Below are 13,539 nucleotides of genomic sequence, written 5' to 3' on the forward strand. Positions count from 1 at the left end.
TTTCTTTCTCTTTGAAGGGGCAGTTCTAATGCTAATCCCTCTGAGAAGACAAACCTTACCTCTCCCCCCTTCCTCTAACCTCAATATTCTGCTTCTCAGCCCTGTGTTGACTTACCCAGAGAAGAAGACTTTGATGGGTAATTTAGTGTGAATGCTTTATAATATAATTACTTCTGCACTTAAGTTGGTCGATGTTTTATACACATTGGGCCGATTACATAACTGAATAAACCCAAAACAGCCAGCTGCGTTTTTTTAGTTTACCACAGTTTCCCCCCGCCCCATACTCAAATGCATTGAGAGGAAACAGATGAGGGAAATAAAAACACTATAAATATCAGGATAAAGACATGAAATACAAATACTCTTTATAATTAAGCATGAACAAAGGGCCTCCTTATTCAATCTTTTCCCTTAGCTTATACACTGGCATCTTATACTTGACCACTAAATATAAAAGCTTTTAGGAAGATAAGTAAAGAAGAAAATGGAAAGACTACAGGAGGAACTCCAGAAAAGAAAACATAGCTTATACAGTATATCATCGATTACTGAGAAAATGTGCTTTGAGGGATTATCTATGTCTTTCTAGAAACCAACTAAATGTTTGATTATTTTAGGAACCTGACTGAAAAACAATGTCAAAGGACACAACTCTAGCTTAGACATAGCTTCCTTCTTTTTCACTCACACTTCTGTATCACTTAAAATATCAACTTATAATGTGCTCAGCAAAGGATAACTCCTATCAGAAATCTCCAGTAAAGCCCACATCAAAATTGATTTTCATTCAGAGAAAATATGCATTTTTATGAGTATACTTGATTCTCTGCAGCTTATTTTTTGAAAAAGCACTCTGCAGAATATTTTCCCAAAGCCATAATAGACTCTAGAACATTATTCTATCTGTTAACAGTTAACTGCTTTTTTTCTAGTATTTTGGGATTGAGAGCTAGAGCTTAACAGCTCTAGCATCCTTTGCCCCACTTGCTATAAAACACATTTCCTCAAAATAAAAAAGTATAACTGCATATATTAATCTAATACTTACCTTCAAAGTATTTTATCCACTGAGAAACTCTGTAATGGTATACTTAAAAACAAACAAACAAACAAACAAAAAAACTGGTCACCTCTATATCTACCCACTCTGAACACCAGGAAGGAAGTTGAAAAATCTGGCACATGGCACATGACCAGAAAGGCTGAAGGTGACATTTTAATGAGGACTAGGGGTGAGAAGATCAGAAAATGTGGCCATAGAAAAACAAAGCAAGCTCTCACCCCACTGGTATGATTTTTTTTGTGTGTTGTGGGTATAGCAGACTGCTACTCCACCTCCATACCAACTTCTTTCCTGTGTGCATTCCTGTACGACAAGAGGCCAAGAGCCTAATACTTCTCTTTCCAGGTTCCCTAGCAAGTAGGAGGCTGCTAATTAGATTCGAAGGCATGAGATTAGGAAGAAGGGAGACAAGTAAGGTCACAGAGAGATTGGGTCTTGCTGCAACAACACTCTTCCACTATCCATTACTAATTTAATGGGTATAAAGAAACAGAGCATGGGACACTCAGTTTTTGCTGGGATGAATCCAACATGCACAGGGTGGTTTCTGACCACCATTTGTGGTAGAGATGTCTTAGTGTTCCCTGGACCACAGCTGAGCTCTCTGGGTAGCTTCCTCACCTCCCTGACAGCAGCGAAGCAGCGGCTCACCTGTTAAGCCAGACAGATGGCATCACCACACACAAAGGACTAGCCTATGTCCTGCTGCCCCAACTGCCAACCAACACTTTTGTAAGCATCAAATTCCCTATATTAAATTCTTTTCTGTTTAAAAAATGCTAGCTTTTTAAATATAACATGTTATCTATATTAAAATATCAAAAAAAGTGATGTGCTCAATTGTTTTATTTTATTTTAATCCATGCCTTCATCAATAAGTATGATTTGGTGTTTTAATTAAGGAGTAGTTATACATCCTAAACCAATTCCTTCCTGCTGACTCCTAAGAAATCAGTTGGCTTTGGCTATCACATAATTAGAACTGGCCAACTTGTCACCAGTAGGATCATGATTTAGAAATAACCTAAGTTCAAAAGACCTGGGGCAAATATCAGACTCGATTATTCACTATGTGACCTTGGGCAAATTACTTAACCCAAGTAATTGCCTCAATGTCTTCAACTTTCAAATTGAAAAGTAGCAGTCACATTGTGTTTACATTAAATTATACATGTAAAGTATCTTAACAAGCATTAGATGTTATGAGGGGAAAAAAAAAGAAAAAGAACAAAAACACTTTTCCCTTTTCAAGCCTCTTAAAAGCTTTTATGGTTCCATAAAATTACTAGCAATATCTAAATTTGTGAAACATCACTTTTTTACTTCTTTACATCTAGACTCTTTCCCCATGAAGAACTTGCCCCTCAAACACACCTGCCCTAAAATCAACATTTAGGAAGATTAAGTAATCTACTGCTGCTCCACCCTGAGATTAATTTGCTTTCTTGGCTCATTATATCCTGGAGTTTCTCCTTGGAGTGGACATTCCATTGGAAGACACACCCTACAGTTCCGACCATAAACATCCCTAACCCAAAACGTCACCAAACTTCAAGGAAGAAGGAGAGGGGGAGGGGCAGAAGAGACGTAGAAGAAACCCAACCTTATCTTCTTACTTTCAAACATCTGTCCTGAGATGGTCAACACCTAGGACTCCCACCAAGGAGCAGAAATTAAATTTAATCTGTGGACCCAACCCACCCCCAATACAATATGATTCACAACTCTGAAACACAATTTATTCCTCAGGAGTGATTTCTATACCATTTAACTTGTGAAAATGAACTGTTTTCCAGACGGAACAAAATGCAGTTACCTGATAGTTTATTTTAAGGAAATGTTTCAGCTGTTTCTTTAAAAATAAAAATAAAAATAAAAATAAAAATAGAAAGGGGGACCTCATACCATCTTAGATTTCTAGCACTACCAAAAAAGTGGAACTTAACAAATTTGATAAATTTAGTTTTAAACTGTAACTTTAAATATTTTCACATGTAATTATGATATACATTTTATTTTGCTGAAAAAAAATACTAGAGAAAAACAGATGAGAGCTCATTATGATTTGTTTTTCAGGATGAAGTACTACTTTTTAAAAAAAAATTTAATGTGGTTTTACTGAGATATATTCACACACATTATGATGTTTTGACCTGTTACCTGTGCTCTTGCATCAGATCATTATTGTCATCTTCTAAAAGCTAAATGATTGAAATCCCTAGAGATTTGGAAACATGTTCTACTTGGAGAGGCTTTTGTTTTCATGTTAAACTCTAGGTGAAGTTCCTTTCCAATATCAATGGGTCTAAGTGTGATAGTGAATAAAATGTAAAAAATAAACAAATAAATCATCCTAGCATGTCACAGAGTAAGAAACACATTTGAATGGGGGAGCATTCAGTAATTCAAAACCAAGCTTAAGTGCCTATTTTATAGCAAGCTGAGATCAGTATCATTTTGCTTATCTGGAAAACCTGTAAGACCAAAAGTACATTCCTTTGTAAACTTATGAAATATGAAAATCATTAAGATTATGTATTAAAAAAGAAATTTTAAATTAAAGATTAAAAATACATGTGTGAAAATTCATACTATGCAAAGTTTTGCAAGATGGTTAAAACAGCTTTTACATAGGTTATTTCAAAGATTAATTATTTAATCATGATTAGAGCCCCGAAAGTCACCTGGTCTATTTACAAGCATAAGTAATACCTAGTTAGGAGAAGCAGAATGAATTTGAGGGAAGTAACAAGCAGAACTCTTTGCTTATCAAAAGAATTATCAGTCTTTTTAAAGTACCAATTCCTTTGAAAGGAAAAATGCAAACCTTAAAACTGAAGGAATGGAAGCTAAGCCACAGCTTTCTCATCTGTATCCTGGTAATAGCAGTACCTATTCTTACAGCATTATTGGAGGCTTAAAATAGGCATACTGTAAATCATTCCATAGATGTAAGATAAAAGCAAACTATGTTGGTCTAAATGTTCCCTCTTAAATGTTAAAAGAATGTCCTTGAGTTTGGGGGCTATCTTAGGTCTCAAGAGTCCCTAGTAAGGCTTGTCAGAAGTACAGAGAATAAAGGCATTTGTGGGGGGGGGACACAAAAATCAGATGAGCAAAAATGCAGGCACACCCTTGAAGAATTACACAATACTATTTTTAGATTCTGACATTTCGGTGACCCTTTACTAGGCAGGTTGATGGCACAGCAAATTTCATACCATTTGGCAAATTCCACTGTGCAGTCAGGTGCACCCTTCTGAAGAACCATGCCATGAAAGAGGAAGGGAAGAGAAAAAACAGGGCTAACTAGGGCTATGCAGCTCTTGAACTTGACCTCCCCAGGAATCATAAGGCAATTTCATGCTCCCATGCAAAGGCTGATGGTTCAAAGGCATGCCCAGTGTCCTGGAGTGCTCTAGGGCTTTCCTATTAGGTCAACACCACTTACATATAAGACTAAAAGACATTGTTCAACTCTCAAATATGTTCCCCACCCAACAAGTACTAGTGTTTGAGACTTAGTATTGTTAAGAAAAGCAAAGAATATGAATTTGTAAACCTTTTAAATCAATGCCAACAGCAGGAGCCAATAAAAACAAAAGTGAATTGTGAGAAATATTATCACAGTTACCAGTATTCACTAAGTTCACTTCCTTCCAGACTCTTCTCATCTTCATCCCTAGAGAAAAGTTGGTTGCACATATCAAGTAATCAAATATGTTTATTTTGAAAGGGAAACCACCCCAGATGTTTTAAAGTAACTAGTTTATAATAACATTCTAAGGAGGAGAGATCCTTTAGAGTTAGGTTTTTAAAAATCACTATTTTCAAGCACTCAAAAGGCTTGAATATAAACTGAAAATTTTGCAACAGAAGAGGAATATTATGTATATGTGTGTCATCTGCACACACACATATATATATGATATATACATATATAGAGAGAGATTTTTAATCCTTACTAAGGATATCTTTATGCATTACTTTTTATAACACTTAATGTAGCAAAATGGTACTTTTTTCACTTTTGATAAAAATACGCAATTTCCTCAAATTCTAGTAAATTAAAATGAACAAAATGTCATTAAAACTGTTTTTTATAGCATTACTACTAATCATTTCTATTTATTCATTATAGTTATTAAACTTACCATTTCAAATGTAACTTTCTTCTCCTGCAGTAGTTAGACTGACCAATGACCACCTTCTAGTTAAATGAAGTATACAACTATCTTCATTACAGATATTGCACTCTTACAAGCTTCAAATTGCTATACTAGATATTTTTTAAAACAATTTACAGAAAGTACATCCAAAATATCTATTATTTTCTTGAGACCAAAGACCCTATAATAAGCAGCCTAAAATAATATGTCTGATCTTGGAAAAAGCCCTGATAAGCAAATAGTGTACAGACAACCTTAAAATGTATGTCTCCTTTAAAAATTAAGGCTCTCATTTCAACGTTTAACTCAAAAGACACTTAAAACCAACTTTTAAAGGAAAATTATACAGCTTTTATCAGGTTGAAAAACTAAGATTCTTCAATATGTGGTGATATCAAATGTAAGAAATAGAGGGTTGGATGACTTAAAAAGCAGTCTTGACATCATGGTCAAAGGAGTACGCCACACTGATGAAGGCCACTCTGGATATTGTGCTAATGTGACATGCTGTGCAATACATGACCTCACCTATAAGGTATTCTAGCCCAAAACCATTTCACTCAAATCCATGTTGCCCAGATATAACTTTTCTGTATACAGATTCAAAAACAAGCTAATGTTACCACAAGGAAGCCACCAGAAAAATCCAAAAGGTGCAGTATCTTGCAGAGCAACTGAACTGGTTTTTCAGAAAGTCAGTGTCATAGTGGGCATTCCTTGAAGACACTGAACCAACTGCAAAGCAAAGTTCCAGATTGGATCCTATAATTAGGACAAAGTATCTAATTAGAATAAAGTTTGAGGAGCAATTGAGCCAATGTGAAAATGGAGTGGGAACTACATAAAGAAACCAAAGCCCCAGAGATGGCATACTCTGGAGATCTCCTGCCTCTGTTGGTGGGCAGACTCCCTAGGAATGTCCTGTGTAGTGTGCACACAACCTCCCCTGGCCAGGGAGTTCAAACAGTACCATCAGCTCTTTTACTGTCCATGCACTCTGAAGGACTTTTATACCTTCCAGTGCTCAGACTCCTACTGCATGCCCATGCCATCAGTTGCTGACCACCTGCTCAAGAGTAGGTTATTTGTCCAGCAACTCCAGACCAGATCCAACCTGGCCAAACCTGCAAATTCCTGTGTTCTCCAGTGGGCTGAACCACACCTCCAAGGAAGTCTGAACCCTTTGCATATTCGTCCTTCCTTGGTTATTCTCTCTCAACCCTAAGGTACCATATGAGAGTTCCTCATATCTTATACTCTTTTACCTTAGTTAATAATTTTTTATACTAAACATTCTATTTAACTGACTGTGCAGTTTCTATCTCCGTATTGGACCCAGAATGCTAAAGATGCCAAATAATATGGTCAGTTTTCTCAGGCACATGCCATGAGGAATCCATATAACCACCACTTGGTCTGTTTCTTTTTATTCTGTCACTCCTCTTATTGACTCAATATCTTCATAGGCTCACTTTATAGACTAGAAGGCCCAAACAATCCTCTATGAGCCTTCAGTGATACTAACGTGATCAGATGAGATGGACCCTAAAACATCTATGTCACTCTGAGATAACATTCATGTACATCAAAAAGAAAATTTAAAGGAAGATGAAAAAGAGCCTGCTAAATCACAGATGCAAGGCTACTATAACCCATTACTCTAAACCCATTACTCATCTGTGTCTCAGCTTTAAGGAAATACATGCAAGCTTAAGTACTCTGGCCAAAAATTATATACCCTATTAAATAAACTATTCATTGTTGCTACTACTCAGCATGGTTGAACATTAGCAGGTGATCTTTCCAAAAGCACTGAGCTTTCTGAGTGACTGACTCTATTGTTCTAACTATTTTGCAATAAAGGCACCATTTCTTAACGAATGTATCAGTACATTCAGGCATAGTTTTGGGTCCCTTTATAAATGTTCTTGTTAAATTCACCTAACAGCCTATGAATTAAGTAAGTAAATCAACTGTACCTAACAAAAGAGAGAAGAAACCCAGTTATTAAGCAAATTATCCACCATTTTAGTGACAGAGCTTGGATTTCTCCCTGGCTCCGAAGACCATGCTCTTTCATCATGACTGTACTCGTTTCTCCTTTCAGATCCTATTCTTCACTAAAACAAGGCATAATGAATATTTTATCAGCTAGTCTTTTCAACAGGTTTGATCATATTTTCTGGACTGTGGGACATTTTTCTTCACATAAATGCAAGAAGGGAACACTTTTTATCAATTTTGAAAAATTTGATGAGTTCTTTCTTCCTCTACTACTAAATTGACTTTTTCTTTGCTGTCTTTTTCCCCATGTAAGAAGGTACAATGGCAAACACAAATTTTACTAAATATTTTCAGTAATAAAATAAGTAAGGTTGGAACAAAACTATATACCTCTTTCTCAAAATTACTATGCTGGGCTAGAGCATTATTACAACTTAAATGGAAAGGAATCAGTTATTGCTGGAGATTAGGTCAGAAATCCATAGTTAAATGAGCTTGTGCTTGGCATACCTAAAACATGCTTGAAACACAGTGCCAACATACTTTCAAAAATGTTTTTGTCCCAATTGCAACACAAAAGCTGCCAATTATCTCAATGCAGAATTTCTAGCTAGATAAATGTTTAAAGTAATGAAGAGAAAAATAAAATCTCTAATACTGCCATGAAACTTAAGGGAGATTATTCCTTCTTTAAAATATTTTCTGCTACATCTCATTTACCTTGTGATATAAGAAAAATGTTTGATATCAATTTTACCAAAAAAAAGGTTTTTTTTAAATATCAGTCTGTCATTCTTCAACATTTGCCAATGCTGCCAGAAGAAACAGTCTTAAGGAACTAGAACATAATTTTTAAGATACAACCATAACTTCTCTTAACAGAAAATGACACAAATATATTATTTTGACATTACATATTTAATTACAACTACTCAAGCCAAAAGTGTTATAATTTTTCCCTAATTTCAAGACAATATATCAGAGCTTGGTAATCAGAGCTGGGAAAAAAGTTGTACTATAATATTCCTGACAGGAAGCAGAACAGTGAGAAATGTCACAAGATCTTAACACAAAGATGGATTGCCTGCTAATACAAAATAAATTTGAGATGGGATTAAAATTATTTAGTTTCAGACACAGGAAAAGAGATTGGTCTTGCTTCCAATTTTAGGTGAGATGGAGTAAGCACACTCCATCCGGTCTGTACAGCTAAATGTAACTATAAAACCTGGACAGAATGCATGCAGCAAAATTTGAGGACTGTGAAAAGTAAACTGGAGCAGGCAGTTTGGAGAAGACCAGAATTCAAAGTACCACCTAAATGGCAGCTAGTTTCTCATTTTTTTTCCTTCCAGTATACTTTAGTGTGCACTCAAGGCAGCCTCAAAACTCAGAAGTGGGCACTGGACAAAAAGAGATTGTAAGGAGAAGCTCTGTAGTTCACCATCTGTAGTTCACCATCAAAGCTCCAGAAAGGGGTATCCCAAAGCACAGAGAGAAGAGGAAAAATCCCCTTTTGTGTTTTCCCCAATCCCTTGGAAAAATCAATAGTATTTCTATATAATAGCAATGAACAAATTTAAAAATACCACAAGAAATGAATACTTAGGTATAACTCTATCAAAATATGTACAGGGTCTGTATTCTGTAAACTACATGACACTGATGAAATAAATAAAAGATCTAAATAAATGAAGAGGCATACCACGTTCATGGATTAGAGGACTGAATACAGTAAAAATGGCAATTCTTTCCAAATTGGTCTGCAGATTTAACCCAACTCCTATAAAAATCCCAGCAACATTTTTGTGCCTATAAACAAGCTGATTCTAAAATTTATATAGTAAATCAAAGAAACTAGAATATCCAAAACAATTCTGAAAACAGAAGAACAAGTTGAAAGATTCATGTTACTTGAATTCAAGACTTCCAGGCAGTGTAGTATTGATGAAGGGACAGACACATAAATATAAATAGAGAACATAAAAGTCTAAAAATAAACCTACCCAATTATGCACAACTGATTTTTTTTACAAAGGTTCAAAGGCAACTCAATATAAAAATGATAGTCTTTTAACAAATGATATTGCAATAATTGGGCATCTGTATGCCAAGAAATGAACCTAGACCTAAACATTATACCTTAAACAAATATTATCCCAAATTGGATAACAGTTCTAAATAAAAATTGAAAAACTATAAAAGTTTTAGAGAAAATATAGGAGAAAATATTTATTCCCTGGAGTTAGGCAAGGACTTCTTAGAGAAGATACCAAAGTACAATCCATAACAGAAAAAATTGATTAATTAGACTTCATCAAAATTAAAAACTTTTTTTTCTATAAAACACAAAGTTAAGAGCATGAAAAGACCAACCACAGATTGGGAGAAAATACTTGCAAATCACATATCAGACAAAGGACTTGTATCTAAAAGATATAAAGAACTGATAATTCAACAGCAAGAAAACCAACAACCCAATTAAAAATATGGCAACAGATTTCAACATAGTTCACTAAAGAGGATGTACAGATGGCAAGTAGGCACGTGAAAAGTGGTTCAACATCATTAGCTATTAGAGGAATGCAGATTAAAACTACAGTGAGACACTACTACACACTTACTAGAATGGCTAAAATAAACACTGACAATACAAAGTGCTGGCGAGGATGTAGAGCATATGGAACTGTTGTGCATTGCTCATGGAATACAAAATGGTACAGCCACTCTGGAAAATAGTTTGACAGTTTCTTACAAAGCTAAACATACACTTACCATATGATTCAGCAATCCCTCTCCTAGGTATTTATACAAGAGAAATAAGAACTTATGCTCACACAAAACCTGTATGAATATTCTATTCATAATCACCAAAAACTGGAAACAACCCAAATGTCATTCAATGATTGAATGGATAAACAAACTATGGAACATCCATACCATGGAATACTACTTAGAAATAAAAAGGAAGTATTTATACATGTAGAAGTTGAAAGAATCTCAAAGGCATTAGGCTGAGTGAAAGAAGATAGTCTCAAAAGGTTGCATACTGTTCAATTCCATTTTTATGACATTCTCAAAAAGTGAAACTATAGTGACAGAAAATAAATCCATGGTCACTGGGTGTTAGTGATGGGGAAGGATATGTACACAGGGATAGCAAGAGAAAGGTTTTGCAATGATGGAACTGTTCTATATTATGACTGTGATAGTGTTTTCATGAAACTGTACAAGTGTTAAAATTCATACAACTGTACATACAAAAAAATAAATTGTACTGTATTTTATTTAATAAATCAAATGTTAAACATAGAATGGGTTTTACTGATCTCTAGACTGCTACATTATTTCCTGTTTGTTCCTGCCCCTACTGTATTTTAAACTGAAAGTATCCATGAAAGGAGAAGGAAATTGCACACGTAAATAATGTTTATTTCCATTACCCATTGTTCTAGTTTGCTAATGTTGCCAGAATGCAAAACACTAGAGACGGATTGGCTTTTATAAAAGGGGGTTTATTTGGTTACACAGTTCCAGTCTTAAGGCCATAAAGCGTCCAAGGTAACACATCAGCAATCAGGTACCTTCACTGGAGGATGGCCAATGGTGTCTGGAAACCTCTGTTAGCTGGGAAGACATGTGGCAGGCATCTGCTTTCAAGGTTCTGGTTTCAAAATGGCTTTCTCCCAGGATGTTCTCTGGGCTGCAGTTCCTCAAAAGTGTCACTCCTAGTTGCTCTTGGGGTGTTTGTCCTCTCTTAGCTTCTTCGGAGCAAGAGTTGCTCTTGGGGTGTTTGTCCTCTCTTAATCCCCACTAATGTGTCTGCCCCAGAAGATTGCATCAAATAATATGGCTTTTTCTGGGGGACATAATACATTCAAACCAGCACACCTATGAACATACTGTATTTATATCTAGCAGAACAATGGGTTCCAGAGACTAAGTATGCTATAGTGCAAACTCTTACAGTCATCTATTCCTTTGAATAACAGTTTTATCCCTTAAGATTAAAAAGGAGGCAAGTGAAATCACTGCCCTCCCCCCTACGTGGGATCAGACACCCAGGGGAGTGAATCTCCCTGGCAACATGGAATATGACTCCCAGAGAAGAATCTAGAGCTGGCATCATGGGATGGAGAACATCTTCTTGACCAAAAGGGGGATGTGAAAGGAAATGAAATAAGCTTCAGTGGCAGAGAGATTCCAAAAGGAGCCGAGAGGTCACTCTGGTGGGCACTCTTACGCACAATATAGACAACCCTTTTTAGGTTCTAATGAATTGGAATAGCTAGCAGTAAATACCTGAAACTATCAAACTACAACCCAGAACCCATGAATCTTGAAGACAATTGTATAAAAATGTAGCTTATGAGGGGTAACAATATGACTGAGAAAGCCATATGGACCACACTCCCCTTTGTCTAGTTTATGGATAGATGAGTAGAAAAATGGGGGAAGGAAAAACAAAACAAAACTAAACAACAACAAAAAAGGCACCCAGTGTTCTTTTTTACTTTAATTACTTTTTCACTTTGATGTTTATTCTTATTATTTGTGTGTGTGTGGTAATGAAAATGTCAAAAATTAATTTTGATGATGAATGCACAACTATATAATGGTACTGTAAACAAGTGAATGTACGCTTTGTTTTGTATGACTGCATGGTATGTGAATATATCTCAGTAAAATGTATTTTTAGAAAAAGATCAAAAAGGAAAAGAAAAAAAAAACACAATAAAGATGTACTTCCCTGATTCTTTGTAGTTATACTTGATGTAAATGTGAAAGTCTATTTTAGCTTAGAACTTGGAAGTACATATCAAGATGTATGCCAAAAAAAACTAGAGGTAAACTATTTAATGTTCTTTATACTTATGTTATTTACAGTCAACTTTCAATTATCTAGATAGCAGATTATTCATAAATGAATGCTAACCAAAAAAAAAACCAGCATATTTGTAGAGAAATTAAAATTATTAATAATCTTAAAAAAAAAACTTAGAAGACTTCTATACTTGTAAACCCCACAGTAAGCAACAAATGTTACATTCAGGGAAAGCATTTGGTACAGTACCTGACACCTGGTAAGCACCCATCATAATCCTATAAGGTGTCTTGTGATAACAGCTTAACACAGGAATATTTAACATAAGGGCAATAGGTCAAACATGTACCTCTAAAAAGTAGGTTAAGATTGAACAATGCCCACAATGCAAAGTGTGCATGCCCCTGTCAGTAATAAATTTGAAGGTGAGAGATGACCTAAATGTGGAAAAACTGAGGTCATTTTGCCTAATACAGCAGGAAAAAAGCAAAGGAAAGGTAGTTTACAGAAGTCAAGAGAAGGTTTGTGAGTCCAGCTTCCATTGCATCATTCATCAGTCAGTGTTTAGTAGGAGCTTTCCAAGTGAGGGCCATGGGATGATGCACTGGAGAAAGTGAGAATATAACTGCTCTGTGATGTAGAATATAGGGAATTTGTATTAAATTAAAATTGAATTCTGAGATAGTTTATTTTAATAATAAGAGATTTTATTCTTTGAAAGGCTGCTATTTTGATATATAACTTTTTTTAAAGTCTACACAATTCCTTAAGAGACATTTTATTAGATTTACTACTAACAAATTGGGAAGAATATATAAAATAATACTCAAATGTAAAATAAGCTGTATCTCCCCAAACTCTTGTAGATATAAGTGAAAGGAATGGAGGGCAGAAAAGAGGAAGCAAAACAGAGAAATGAATTAATGGAAGTCATGACTAAAAGTTGTCCAAAACCAAATAAATAATAATCAGGCAATAAACATAAGATCGGCACTAAATGGTCCTTCTCTTTGTGGAAAAAAAAAAAAAGTTGCCACTTAAAGATAGGTTACAATATAGTTAAGTCAGTTTTTATGGCATAAATACTTCCTCAAATACAATTTAAAATGTTTCTCTATTTAAAGCCTTAGCAATCTTATCATTGTGGTTAGTAAACTCGATCAAAGAACAAGGACCAAAACCTTTGAAGGAAGTTAGAAAGCAACATTTATTTTAACTATTTTAAATGATTGTATCTTTTTCCAATTAACCTTGTATAATGTTTCTTTTCCCATATCACTTTCTTTATAAAACATGGTTTTAATCAATTTATTTAACCACAAATATGTATTACACACAATAGGACAGTCACAGTGGTAAGTGCTATAGATACTTGCAGAAGATTATCACAAGGGAGACAAGCAACAGCGATAGTCTCAGTCAATTCAGTCAAGCATGCTGGGCAATGGGCGACATGAGGGCACACTGCCCTCCCC

At 35.2% G+C, this 13,539-nt stretch overlaps 1 protein-coding gene across 2 annotated transcripts in view; it reads right to left on the minus strand.

Moving 5' to 3' along the window:
- The window catches only part of COBLL1 (cordon-bleu WH2 repeat protein like 1), a 155,953-nt gene that overhangs the window by 109,303 nt on the left and 33,111 nt on the right, over positions 1-13,539 (minus strand). The window lies entirely within an intron of this gene.

This window comes from Choloepus didactylus, chromosome 9 (assembly GCF_015220235.1).
Source record: "Choloepus didactylus isolate mChoDid1 chromosome 9, mChoDid1.pri, whole genome shotgun sequence".
NCBI lineage: Eukaryota > Metazoa > Chordata > Mammalia > Pilosa > Megalonychidae > Choloepus > Choloepus didactylus.